This window comes from Ammospiza nelsoni, chromosome 21, assembly GCF_027579445.1.
Source record: "Ammospiza nelsoni isolate bAmmNel1 chromosome 21, bAmmNel1.pri, whole genome shotgun sequence".
NCBI classification, from domain to species: Eukaryota; Metazoa; Chordata; class Aves; order Passeriformes; family Passerellidae; genus Ammospiza; species Ammospiza nelsoni.
The window spans coordinates 10273488-10283107 of NC_080653.1; positions in this window are offsets into that span (position 1 = coordinate 10273488).

Consider the following 9620-nt stretch of genomic DNA (forward strand, 5'->3'; position numbering starts at 1 on the left):
GACAGTGCCATGGGCGGGGACAGTGCCATGGGAGGGGACAGTGCCATGGGAGGGGACAGTGCAGTGCCATTGGTGAGGACAGTGCCATGGGAGGGGACAGTGCAGTGCCATGGGAGGGGACAGTGCCATGGGAGGGGACAGTGCAGTGCCATGGGAGGGGACAGTGCCATTGGTGAGGACAGTGCCATGGGAGGGGACAGTGCCATGGGCGGGGACAGTGCCATGGGCGGGGACAGTGCCATGGGGAGGGGACAGTGCAGTGCCATGGGAGGGGACAGTGCCATTGGTGAGGACAGTGCCATGGGAGGGGACAGTGCAGTGCCATTGGTGAGGACAGTGCCATGGGAGGGGACAGTGCAGTGCCATGGGAGGGGACAGTGCCATGGGAGGCGACAGCGCCATGGGAGGGGACAGTGCAGTGCCATGGGCGGGGACAGTGCCATTGGTGAGGACAGTGCCATGGGCGCGGGACAGTGCCATGGGAGGTGACAGTGCCATTGGTGAGGACAGTGCCATGGGCGGGGACAGTGCCATGGGCGGGGGACAGTGCCATCGCCCTCTCACCGTGCCCCCACAGCCCCAGGAAGGCCGGGGGTCTCTCCCCGTGGCTCGCAGCCCCTGCGGGAGCCCGGGCCGTGTTTCTGCCCTCCCGGCGGAGCGGGGAGAGCGGAGCCATCACCGGGAGGATGAACTCGGCTCGGTCTCCATGGAAACGCTGCCGGGGCCCGGCTCCGCCGCCGTGAGCGCGGGGCCCGCTGACCCCACTCAGAATTATTACCTTTAGCCAAATAAAATAATTTGTGTTAATAAAGAGACCATTTTCTCTCGGCTTCCAAGCGAGCCTTCCCCAGAAGGCAGAGTGACTCCTTAATTACACTTTTACTGCAAGGTGATTAATGTTCAATATGTGATACTCCGTTTAAATAAGTCGCTTATTAACACCTTTAATATATTTAATTTTTTTTTTTTCTTTCCCTTTTCCCCCCTCCTTCCCCCTGGCCCTGGAGGGGGTGAGCAGCGCTAGATGGAGCTCTGATATTGGGCATGGGGGGTGAATCCATGGAAGGACAAAATGATGGGAGGAGCAGGAGGGGAAACCCTGAGTGCCAGGGTGGCAGAGTTGGAGTTGGGGAAAATCGCTTTGCTCTGGGGGTTTGTGGCTGTGGGCACTGGAAAAGGACTGGGAGAGGGCTGAGCCCTTGGGCAGGGATGGGAGCAGCTCTGGCTGCTGAGCTGGGGGAGCCACAGGAGTCTGGAGAGTCCAAAATGGCCCAGCTGTGGCCATCTCTGCAGGCAGGGCTGGGAAATGGGATCGGGGACTGTCCTGGCACATCCCTCCTGTCCTGGCACGCATCTCTGACCCATCTGTGCCCATCTCTGCAGCCACATCCCTCCTGTGAGTGACACAGGGACCAGGGCTCTCCTGGCACATCCCGGTGCTGAGGAAATGGGGAAATGCCCCCTCGGGTTATTTTCTGGGGATGGGTGGCGGTGACGCTGCTGGCTGGTGTTTAAAAGCACGAAACTGCTCCTGCCTGAAATGGATTGTTCCTCCTGATAGCAGCTCAAGTGCTAAATGAAAAAAGTAATTTTGTTTTATACTGGGTTTCTTCCGTTTGGAACTGTTTTTATTCGTGCAGCGACAGCTGTTATTGTTTGCCCCATAAAAAAAAAATTATTATTCCCAAAATGGGATCTCGCAGAATAAACTCCTGGCGCTGGTGCAGAGTTTGGAAACGGTGCTGGAAGTTTCTCCTTTTGGAGCCCTGTGAGCTGACAGGGAAGGGGCAGAGAAGCCCTGGGGGACAGGGGGTGGCACAGCCCTGGTGTCACTGTCCTTGCAAGGAGCCCTGGTCCCTGCCACCAGCCCCATCCCAGCTTTCCCTCACTCATTTATTGGGAGCAGCATCCCAAAAGGACAAACACAGCAGATTTGGCATTTCCATGGCACAGGGGAGCTGCTTGCCTGGGCTCCTTCACTTTTCACCATCCATTCTGGATCTCTGGATTTCAGCTTGGAGCCTGCCCAGAGCTGGGTGGGAGGAGATGTTCCAGCAGCCCCAAACACCCCAATTCCGGCCCAAACTGCCCCAAAACGCAGTTCACTCCATTTTCCTCCTTTTCCCTGCTTTCTGCTGGAAGTGGGGTTAGGGATATTCACCATCACATATGGAGAAATATTCTGTGTATTATACAGAGAGAAACATCACAGGGAGCTTGTGAAGATCTGCCCTGGCTGCTGCTGGGGGTGTGTGTGCTGGAACCACTGCAAAGTGAAATAAAACTGCAGAGAAACCAAAGATTTCTGAAGGAATTGGTGCCTGAATCCATCCCTGAGAGCCCCTGAGGAAGCTCAGCTGCTCCCAGTTACCAGAGTGGGGAGTTTTCCTTGGGAGCCTCATTCCCAGCCGGGTTCCAGGTGGGGATTGTGGGGGTTATAAATACCTGAAATGCAGATTCACTCCTGAAATCAGGCTCACTCCTGCATTTGGTGTCCTGCCCTCAGCTCGGAGCCTCCTGAAGGGAATTCCAGGTTTGGTGCAGGCAGGGCTGGGCTCTGCTCCCCTGGTTTTGTTCCACTGCCTTCCCCTTTTCTTTCTCCCTCCTCTTTTCCTGCAAAAAGCCATTTTACTGGAGGGATACCTCTGAGACCCTGGCTCCAGCTGCTCTCCTTGCCCTGAATTCCTGCACTTTATTAAAATTCTATTAATAGGAGATGCCTCGTGGAGCCCTGTAAGGGAGGTGACACCTCTGCTTTTCGCTGGGGTGGGGGATGTGGGTTTGGTTTGGGTTTAGTTTCTCATTTCCTTGGAGTGGTTTGAAAAAGGCAAAGAGCTTGGCCTGTGTGAAAACCTGAAAAAGGAGAGGATTAACCAGGAATAGTGGAGGAAATGCTGCTTAGCTGGTGTAAATACTGAGCCCCCTGTTAATTTCAGGGCTAAATTAGACATTTTGTTAATTGTTTACCCAGCAAGCCCCACTCTGGCAGAGAGGCATCAGCCCCCTGGAGCTGTGCAGGTGTTTGGGAGCTCCCTGGTCCAGGGGGCTGAGCTGTGCATCACCTGGCATTTCCTAATAGCCATCTCTCCCAGGGCTAATTCCTATTGAAAATGAGCTTTTGTTGCATTAAATAAAGCTTCAGGTAGCTCTGAGAACAATATTTCTGCAGTGTTCAAGGGAGAGGCTCCAGCCGGGCTGGTGCTGCTCAGCCCTGGGCAGGGCTCTCCCCTCTCTTTTATCTCCCGCCTTGGTTCTTTTTGTATCATTTTTGCAGCTGGAGATTTTGCTCTGTAATTTCTGTCTGGTCTAACAGTGCCTGCTTTTCCTGGCTGTTTGAGCATTAATAAATAAATAAAATGAGGTTTGTCTGGTCTGTGGGGTGGCCACAAGCCAGGGGTCCTGGGAATGGTGCAGATGCTCAGGGAGCAGTGGCAGCTCTGGGGTGAAAGGAGAGGATTCACCAGGCAAGCTCACCTTTCCTGAAAATATAAAAAAAATTTCTGGGGTGTGCAGGAGGCTGTGAGCAGTGCCAGGGCTGTGCTGGCCATGTCCCTGTGCCACCAGCCCACACTGGCCCCAGCCCTGGTCCCCTCCTGCACCCTGAAAATCTCCTCTAAAACCGAGCAGTGCCCAGTAATGAAGCAGCAAAGGTTTATTGCCCATAAAGGATGAAATTAATGTGAGCAATCCTCATAAACCCCCCTGATTTGTGCTGCTCTGGCTGCGGGGCCCTGGCTCCTGCTCCGCACAGCTAATGGGGCTGATTAAGGGTTAATTAGGGAGTGCCAGCCCTGCCTTGGGAGGCTCCTGTGGGTGAACCCAGCCTCTGCACCCGCGGGTTCCACTGCTCCCCGCCAGGATCTTTGATAAATGCATTTTCCCAGTGGCTGCTGCATCCCAAAGGTGTTTTTGCTTTCCACTGACCAGCTGCACTAAAATCGCTGTGATGTGAACAATTCTGACAAAAATAAAAAACCCCACACCTCAGTTTTCCTCCAATGCTGGAGCTAAAATGAGAAATTCAACAGACAAAACCACAGGAGTTTGTACCTCTGAGTCTGCAGTGGCTTTTTATGGTGGTTACTTATTTTCCCTAAATTGATGAGGCTTAAAGGGGAAGTTAAACTTTTCACAGATACAGAGGTGAAATAACATTAAATTCCCAAATTAAAGATCATCATTAACCTGTTTGGGTTTTATTGCACTAACAGTAAACACAACAAGCTGTGAACAGGGTGCTTAATTATTTCAATGAATATTCATAATGTACAGGACCCTTAGAGGAAATAAAGAGAGGAAATTGTTCTACAGCAGTTGGGAGGGTGATAAGCAAAGATTTAAATTGAGGGAGGAAAATGAAATACACCTGCACTGTAAATCCTTGGTGCATATATTTACATTTTTATTTATTTTTATATATTATGTATTTTTAGGAAATGAATACAACTCTTACTTATTAGAGGATAATTTGTTTTCAATGGATGCAGGTGTGTTTAGAATAGCTTAAAAGAAGAAATATTTATTTGGAGCCTGATGCTGCAGCTCAAAATTCAAATTTCATCACTGATTTCGGTAAAAACACAGGATTTTGGCTGCAGGAGTCCCTCTATTTCCCTCTTTCTGCTGTATCCTGCAATAACTCCAGAGGTGTTTTCTGCCTGTGCCAGGTACTTTGGGAGTTGGTTAAATAAGAGAAATCACCAGGTGATCTGCACAATTTCTCCCTGAGAACCTGCAAGAGGCCCCAAATCCTTTTTCCTACATTTCCTATAAGGGCAGGAGCATTTTTAGCTGTGCAGGAAGGTGGAAGCTGTAAAGCTTTGTACAGACAATGGGACTGGGTGCCATAAAGGGACGTGTGGCTGCTGAATTAAGACACTTGGTAACTTGTGGAATAATGGCTTAAAATGACTTTATTTTATGGCCAGTTTCTGCCATCTGAGTGACGCTGCATGTATTGGTTGTATTTATAACTTAATAGCTTTTCTCAATTTTATTATACTTTTTATGAGACCTGTGGCTTTATGGCACTTCATAATTTTCCTCAGATTGATTAAATCCCGTGGAGGGTGGGGCTGGTGGCAGTGCCAGGGCCATCAGAGCTGGTGCAGCTCTGGGTCACCTGTGCAAGGTGCTCCTGCCCAGGAGTTTTAAGGTCCCTCCAAACCCAGACCAGTGTGGGATTCTCAAAACTCCCCTGGAAAATGAGGAATCGGCTCCAGGCTGAGCTCAGACTGTGTGGGGTGAATTTGGGGTTGAGGGAAAGGATGGAGAGGGGGCTGAGAGCTGAATTCCCTGGGCAGTGACAGATTCTGTGGGGTTTCTCCCATTTCTGCACAAACCTTGTGCTTTATTTGCTGTAACCTTTCTGTTCCTGCACCAGAGCCCCATTTCAATGTTTTGGGGGCTCTCGGGGGTTTTGGTGCCACATCCTCCCCATGTCCCCTCACTGTGGGCACATGGAAAATCCTCCCTGCACCTTCCTGCCCTTGGTGCTTCCTTGTGTGCCTGAAACTCACCCAAAATGAAGCTGAATTTACCAAAATTGGGAGTGATGAGGAGCCTGGGCTGGCTCTGGTGTCACAGCAGGGGAAGGGGAAAGTTTGGGGCACTCATGGGAAGGGCTCAGGGACTCTTTGGGATGGTGGCAGCTCTGCTCCAGCCCTGGATTTGGAATATCTGAGAGAGACAAAACCAGCAGCATCTTCTGTGGGGGGGGTTTCCCCGTATTAAAAAAAAAAAAAAAATCCAACAAAACAAAGGGAAGCAACCTCAGGGATCCCCAAACGTGCCTGGTTTTAAACAAAAACGTTGTTTTGGTTGGTACTGAAATAGAGGGCAAGGGGTAGAAAAGTTGTGTGCCCTCGAGGGCAGATGGCACAGGAATTCCCAAATTCCCCAACTCCTGAAATCCTGAATTCCCCAAATCCTGAGCTCCTGAAATCCTGAATTCCTAAAATCCTGAATTCTCCAACTCCTGAACTCCTGAATTCCCCAATTCTTGATCTCCCGAATTCCCAAAATCCCAAATTCCCCAATTCCCAAATTCCCGAATTCCCCAATTCCCAAATGTTGTATTGCACTAAATCTTACACCCAAATTCCTGAATTCCTGAGCTGTCCTTGCGTCAGGAACAGCCCCTGAGGAGAGGAGGAGATTCTTCTCTCTCCCCAGAGGCAAATTTGCCTTTAGAGCATCCCTGGGGCAGTGGGAGACACCAGGATTTTCCCAATTGTACAGCTGGGACCAATTTCACCCCGAGTTCCACTTTCAGGAGAACAGGAACGGATGGAGTTGACTTTTCCCCGTGTCCCTGCAGTTTGGGAGGGGGATTTTGGCCCCTCACCCTGCTGCCTCTCCCTGTTTATGATCCCCAGAGATAAGGAGCTTCCCCCCTCGCAGCAGCAGCAGCTTCATTACAGGCTCTTGGTCTGCGGGCCCGCAATGCATTTATAATTTTTATTGTTATATCTTTTAATTTTATTTTGCTTTCCTTGCTGTCTGCGAGGAGGGGAGATAGGAGTCCATATTTATTACAGAGCAAACGATCTACCTCTGCGAATGTATGTATCAGTTAATTTAATCTCACCAGTTTTATTTAAACTGTTTTTCCTTCCTTTCTTTACCTCCCGCCTCCCTCCTTTTCCTCCTCCTCCTCTGGGGGCAAGGTGATCAGTTTGTTTAAAAAAAAAAAAAAATAGAAGAGAGAGAGAGAAGGGAAAAAAAAAAAAAAGGCTGGAAAGTAAAACTATCCCGTGCCTTTTATAATGTGGATTGAAAAGGCTTTTTCTGGTTGCTACGGCGTCGCTGTGCCTTTCAGTGCTTACGCCTGTGTGCCTCCCGTGGCCCCCGTCTGATTGACATTTACAAATTACCAAGCTGAGAGTGTTCAATCTTTGACCCGTGTGTTTCTATTCAGCAATGAGTGAGATTTGCAAGCATTTTGTCATATAATTACTGCAAATCCCTTGAAAATTTCCACAACAACGCCTAGATGAATGGTAATTTGTGCAGACAGCCGCTGGTGCCTTTACAATACACTCAGATGCAAAACAGTCTAATTTTTTTTTTTTTTCACCCTAAGATTTCTGGGGAGGGGGGGGGAAAAATGTTCTGCATGTGAGCGTGTTATAAAATATTTGGATTGTTAGATTTATTTGCCTACACAACCTATATTTGTGCTGATTTTATTGTATTGACTGTATGCATTTTTTTCCTCCCATTCTACAGTTTTATTGTGCCTTGGTCATATGCATACATCACCCTCATTGTTCTCCAGGAAATTTATTCCACCTTTCAGCCTGCTCTTGATAGGACTTATTGCATTACTAGTTAAGTGCTGAGATTTGCTACTACAAAGATTTGAAACAGCCCCTTGTAATGTTTATTTGCCAGACATGGCTGAGATCATGTGTTTGCATCACACTTGGAGTGCATCTGCATTTTGGGGCTGGCAGGGCCGGGTGGGTTTGGGGTTTGGTCCTGAGGGATGCAATGGGCACCTCCCCAAATTGGGTGGCCAAGGGGGAGAGCAGCAAAGAGCCAGAAGGAAGTGGGTGTGCAACACCTGTTGAAATATTCATATTTATGCAGGGAATACCCACAGAATCATGGAATTGTTAAGGTTGGGAAAGATCTTTGAGATCATCAAGCCCAGCCATCAACCCAGCACCATCCCCATGTTCACCACTACACCTGTATGGAAAATCCCAGGATCATTCAGGCTGGAAAATGTTTAAAACCATCAAATCCAGCCATTCTCCCCACACTGAACCACATCCCAGGTGCCACATCTACCCTTTAAATCCCCCTGGGAATGGGGACTCCAGCAGTGCCCTGGGCAGTGCTCCTGCAGCTCCTCACCTGACTGGCAATATAGGGAATGCAGGGTGGAGATGCTGCCTGCAATTCTGGGTTTGTGGGCTGTGGTTTGAAATTAACTATTTTGGCAAATAATGTTTTGGTGGAATTTAGTAAGAATTTGCCTTTAGCAAACACTTTCAACTCACCTTTCCAGAATTTCTCTGCACTGGTGCATGTATATATTTACATTTTTATTTTTATATATGTGCTGTGGCATCAGGAGTTTCACTGGCTTTGGCTTTCACAGGCTCACTGCCTAGCATGAGAATTGTCACGTAGATTTTGTTGTTGTTTGTTAAAACAGCCCTGAGAGGATTTAACAACTGAACTCAGTTTTGGTATTGCTTTCGCTTTGTGCCTCCTGATGCTGGCTGAGCTCCTGGCCCAGGTGCAGGGGCAGAAACTCTGCTTTTTGTGCTTTATTTGAGGTGAGGTCGTTGATGCTGGTGCTGTCACAGGGAGGGCGCAGACCTGGGGGGATGAATTCTGCAGGGTGATCCTCAGCAAACCCCAAGGAGCTGCTGGCTTTGGAGGGGCTTGCTCTGAAACCACTTCCAAAGCAGCTCAACCTCAGCCTGAGCAAGCAGGAGGAGTGGGATGGGAGGGATCTGGGCTGGTTCTGGCCAGGCTGGGCTGTGTGAGGGATGGAGCAGAGCAATGGAACAAAGCAGGGCTGTCATTAGGCTGGAAATGCAATCTCTGCCAGGGAGCAGCCCTGGGAGCCTCAGCAGGACCTGCTCCCCTTCCTCATGGGGATTTAATGCACCTGGTGGACTCTAACTGCAGGTCATCAGGTTTTATTGGCACGCTGCAGACGTGCAGGGTGATGGACTGGCCTGGCAAAACATTAACAAAGATAAAAAATAATCCCAGATCAGGTTTTGTACTGGGTGTCACTGGAATCAGAGGAAATGCTGCTCATCAGGCGCTCGTGTGCTCATCCCAGGTGATTTCTGCTGCTGCTGTGGATAGTCTTTTATACGGAGTTTGCAGATAAATTTTTGTCTGACACATATCTAGAACTTATATAGTCACCTACTAATTTAAACCAATTTGCCCTAGGTGATGGGTGAATACACTTGAAAATTAAATGGGTCTGATTTAAGCATCCCTTCTCTGAAGCCAAAGATTATATAATTAAATTAAAAGAAAATGTGTTTTATAATAAACTGTATTTCCTCTTGGCAAAATCCAATTTTGAAACAAGATTGTAATATCATATCTAAAAATGTTTTCCCATGGGTATTACCAGTCTATTTCATTTAATTGTTTTCACCCATCATATTATGTGCTTTCAAAGTAGTGAAATGAGTGTGGTTTTTACGAAGAACAAGGGAGGAAATGGCAGGCAGAGGGAAGGTTGGCTCCTTTCCCAGGAGGAGCTGCTGGAAAACCAGGGATGGGCAGCTGGTTGGCTGCCCCAGGCTCTCAGCCTGGCCTGGGTGGTGGAAGTGATGCCATGGCAGTGCCAGGCCCTTGGCATCTCGGGTTCCCTTCTCTGGTGAGGGTCTGGTGCAGGAAGGAGCTCCAGGAGCTGCACTGTGAGGATTTTGCACTTTTCCCCCATCCCTGGTGAGGGTCTGGCGCAGGAAGGAGCTCCAGGAGCTGCACTGTGAGGATTTTGCACTCGGGCAGGAAATGTTTAACGCTTGGAGCAGCTGGGAGCTCCTTGCCCAGCGTGGCTGTTGGTGTCACTGCAGAGGGGTTTGGTGATGTCAGGGCTTTTCCAGGTGTTTCCCAGCAGGGTCAGACCCTGA